Source organism: Lolium rigidum, unplaced genomic scaffold (assembly GCF_022539505.1).
Source record: "Lolium rigidum isolate FL_2022 unplaced genomic scaffold, APGP_CSIRO_Lrig_0.1 contig_41709_1, whole genome shotgun sequence".
NCBI lineage: Eukaryota > Viridiplantae > Streptophyta > Magnoliopsida > Poales > Poaceae > Lolium > Lolium rigidum.
Window position 1 is genome coordinate 5,806 of NW_025900511.1, and position 3,955 is coordinate 9,760.

General features: G+C 48.1%; 1 pseudogene; it reads left to right on the plus strand.

Moving 5' to 3' along the window:
* The first annotated feature begins 523 nt into the window (after positions 1-523).
* Positions 524-2,192, plus strand: LOC124681398 (annotated as a pseudogene).
* Positions 2,193-3,955: the final 1,763 nt, after the last annotated feature.

Sequence of the window (3,955 nt, forward strand, 5' to 3'; positions counted from 1 at the left end):
GGAGACGGTGGTGGCGCGGGAGGGAGGTTCCGGGGATGTGCAGGCCGCCGGCGACGGGGTCCAACGCGGGAGACGGCGACGGCGCAGGTTCGAATTCGACCCCCTCTGATGGGACTCCCTCGTGGAGACGGCCAGTCGGAGCGGCATCGGCGCCCAGGATCATGACGGCCAGGGCGAGCAGAGCCGATGGCCAGCGGGGCAAACATTCGGCGGACCGGGCGGCTTGGGGTCGCGCCCGACGCGAGGACGCTGTCACCAAGGAGTGGAGCGGCCGGTGAGGCGGTGAGTGAGTCCCCGCTCTGCCATGGCCATGGCCGGTGAGGGGGACACTAATTACTTCCTAAACCGGTGAACGCTTTGATAGGAACTTTCCTTTTTTTGTTGACCGCTCAGATGGACGAACGAGCACGCGGCCGCCCGCTAGACGCGTCCAAAAAAGAGAGGTCGTCACCGGAGTACGATCGAAACAGCTCCCCGGTTTCAGTTCAGTAGCGGAATCGTCTCCTCGCCGCGGTCTCCCGGCATGGCGTTACCGCTGCTGGGGCCATGTCAACCAATGCCTCTGCCAGGAACCCTCGCTTCCACTAGTCCGGCGGTGGCGAGGATGCTGCGCCGGTGGAACTTCAAGGAGGGCTCTGGTCTCGGTCCTCGGGGGAAAGGGATCGTCGCCCCCGTGCAGGCCTTAGTACAACAGAACCAGCACACCGGCATAGGCTACAGCCAGAAAGCTTTGTACGATAACGGCCTTCCGGACAAGCCGCCGGTGGTCGAAGAGGAGTGGCGCCGTCGCTGCGAGGATCTCTGCCGGGCCCTGGCGCTCGAAGTGGAGTGCTGCGAGAAGACCATCGCGCGATGCTGCGCGACATGATGGAAGAGGACGACAGCAGCGTGGAGGTGGCGGACGCGCTGGCGGCGATCATGGAGTCCAAGAAGGTGTTCAAGGAAGAGCGCACGCCAGGGATGTGGAAAGCCACGTTGCCTTCTTCCACGAGGAAGTACATCGTCGAGAAGGTGATCAAGCCGGCGATGGCCGCGGAGGCGCAGGAGTGGAAGCCATCGTGGGACCCGGACTGCCACCACTGGCTGCGGCCGTGGACCCCCCTGATCGGCCACTTGCCGGAAGATCTCTACGACACCGTCGAGAGCAAGATCCTCTCCCGCGCCGACGAGTGCGACTACCACGACGTCGTGTCCCCATGGAAAGATTACATGCATCCGACGCAGTGGAACACCTTCACCCGGCGCCACATCCTGCCGATGCTCACCCGTCTTGTGCGGGAGCTGATGTTCACGCCGCCGAAGCAGATCGACCCCTCGTTGCAAACGGCGATGCTATGGGCGCCTCTCGTGCCTGTGCAGGACGTGGTCTCGATCCTTGAAGAGGAGCTGTTCTTCGACAGATACGAAGACTCGCTGCGCCACTGGATGCAGTCCGGCGGCAAGCCGCCCCTCTCGGAGGCCGTCGCGTGGTGCACGGGCTGGAAGAACCTCTTCACGCCGGAGCTGCTCGCCGAGGAACGCGTGCTCGCGCGTCTCGATGCCGTCATGGCCTTGGTCGATGGTGAAGCGTACCTAGGAGTAGGAACGCAGAAGTCTGCGCAGGCTTTGTTGGTAGACTGCATGCATCGCCTAGTACAAGTTGCCTTGTAAATTTGTGGTCAATTGTTGCGTAGTTCTTTTTTTGTAATGTAATGGTGATCATGCACGCTGTGATACATATTATGTGATATAAATGAGATGATCTTTACTGCTCATACAATTGCGTGGCTTGTACTCTTAATTATGGCATGATCGCATGTCACATTCTGCAGACATGCCTCAGGATGGAAAAGACAATGAAGATGGCGCAGTTGCGTGATGAGTCTTTCACTTCAGGTCAGTTCACAATCCCCATGCACTCTATTATTAATATTCCAGATTCTGAGATAGCGAGGAGAGCGGATCGCTTAGGTATATCCCTAGGCAATTCAGTAGGAGAGATAGGTAAATCTGTTAAGGGGTTTAAAATGGTGGAAAAAGAACGTATTCTAACTATTTTAGAGAAAAAAAATAATGAGATTGAAAATTTGAAGGAAGGTCTGGAGACTCTTGTATTGTCAAAAGTATCCACCCTTTGTGAAGATTTGGTTGATGAAGACGACACCACTCTAGATTTGGATGATCACTTGGAGAATCTTAAACCAGTGGTGAAGGTAAAGAAAATTAGGCAACGGAAAATATATGATACTAACAATATCCGCAAGAGCACTAGGAAAAGAATCAAGAAACAGTTTTCATAATGCAGAATCAAAAAGGTATTAATTGGAATCCAGGAGGTTTTGGAGATACTGCTAAGCATTTGTTTGTCAAAGAGGCGATTAGGGAACATAAATTAGACTTCATAGCTTTGTTGGAAACTGGGAGATCTAATTTTTCGATTCCTTTTTTGAACCAATTGGCGGCGGGATATAATTTCTCTTGGTTCTGCTTACCACCACATGGTCGCTCAGGAGGTATTCTAGTGGGAATAAACTCCGATACGCTACAAGTGTTAAAAGTAAGTACATGAGATTTTTGTGTTAAACTCCATATTAAATGTAAGAGAGATGGTTTTGAATGGATCCTGGTGCCGGTCTATGGGGCTGCCCAAGACGAGCACAAAGCAAAATTCTTGGCTGAACTAGTGAGAACTTGTGAATCTGAAACACTACCTATGTTGGTAGGTGGTGATTTCAATATTATTCATAAACGTGAGGAGAAAAATAATGATAATTTCAAAGCGGTTGGCCCTTTATTTTTAATGCAATTATTGAACACTTGAACTTGCGTGAAATTGCTTTTACTGGAAGACAATTCACATGGGCGAGTAGAAGAATTGAGCCTACATATGAGAAGTTAGATAGAGTTCTAGCATCTATCTCGTGGGAACAAAAGTTTTCCTTGGTAACTGTTAGAGCCTTAACTAGAGCTGATTCTAATCATACTCCAATACTAATTGATTCAGGAGTGAAAGCACACCTGGGTAACCAAGCAAAATTCTCTTTTGAGTTACATTGGTTGCTTCAAGAGGTTTTTTTTGATATGATAGTAAAGGAGTGGAACTTAGCTATACATGGAGCTACCCCAATGGATATCTGAATAAATAAGTTAAGACATTTTCTTTGAGGCTGGGCAAAGAACCAGAGTGTAAAGTATAAGAAAGAAAAAGAGCGATTATTAAATATCATTGATAATCTGGATTTGAAAGCGGAAACAAATTTATTGAATACAAACGAAAGGGAAGAACTAAAAAAAGGCAAATGAGAGTCTGAACAAATTAAGAAGGGATGAGGAATCTAAATGGGCCCAGAGAGTGAAGGTTAAACATATTCAGGAAGGGGGGAATAATACGCGATATTTTCACTTAATAGCAAATGGTAAACACCGAAAGAAAAAAAATCTTCCAACTTGAACAACAAGAGGGGACTATTGTTGGGGAAGATAATCTAAAGGTCTATATTACGGAATTTTATAAGAAATTGTTTGGAGCACCCATTCCTACAAATATTTCTTTAAATGAAGAGGAGACTCATGATATTACACAAATTTCGGCAATTGAGAATGAAATTCTGATGGCCCCTTTTACTGAAGAGGAGGTTTTTCAAGCAATTTCTCAGATGGAACTAAACAGAGCTCCGGGGCCAGATGGTTTTCCAGCTGAGTTCTATCAGAAATTTTGGGAAGTAATAAAGTATGATCTGATGGCCTTATTTTCTCAGTTCACTAATGGGGATTTGCCCCTTTATAAACTGAATTTTGGGGTTATCACATTACTACCCAAGAAAGAAAATGCGGTTCAGATTCAACAATATAGACCTATTTGTTTATTGAATGTTTGTTTCAAAATATTCACTAAAGTTGGTACGAATCGCATATCGGGGATTGCCCCGAGAGTCATAAAGCCGACTCAATCAGCATTCATGCCAGGTAGGAATAT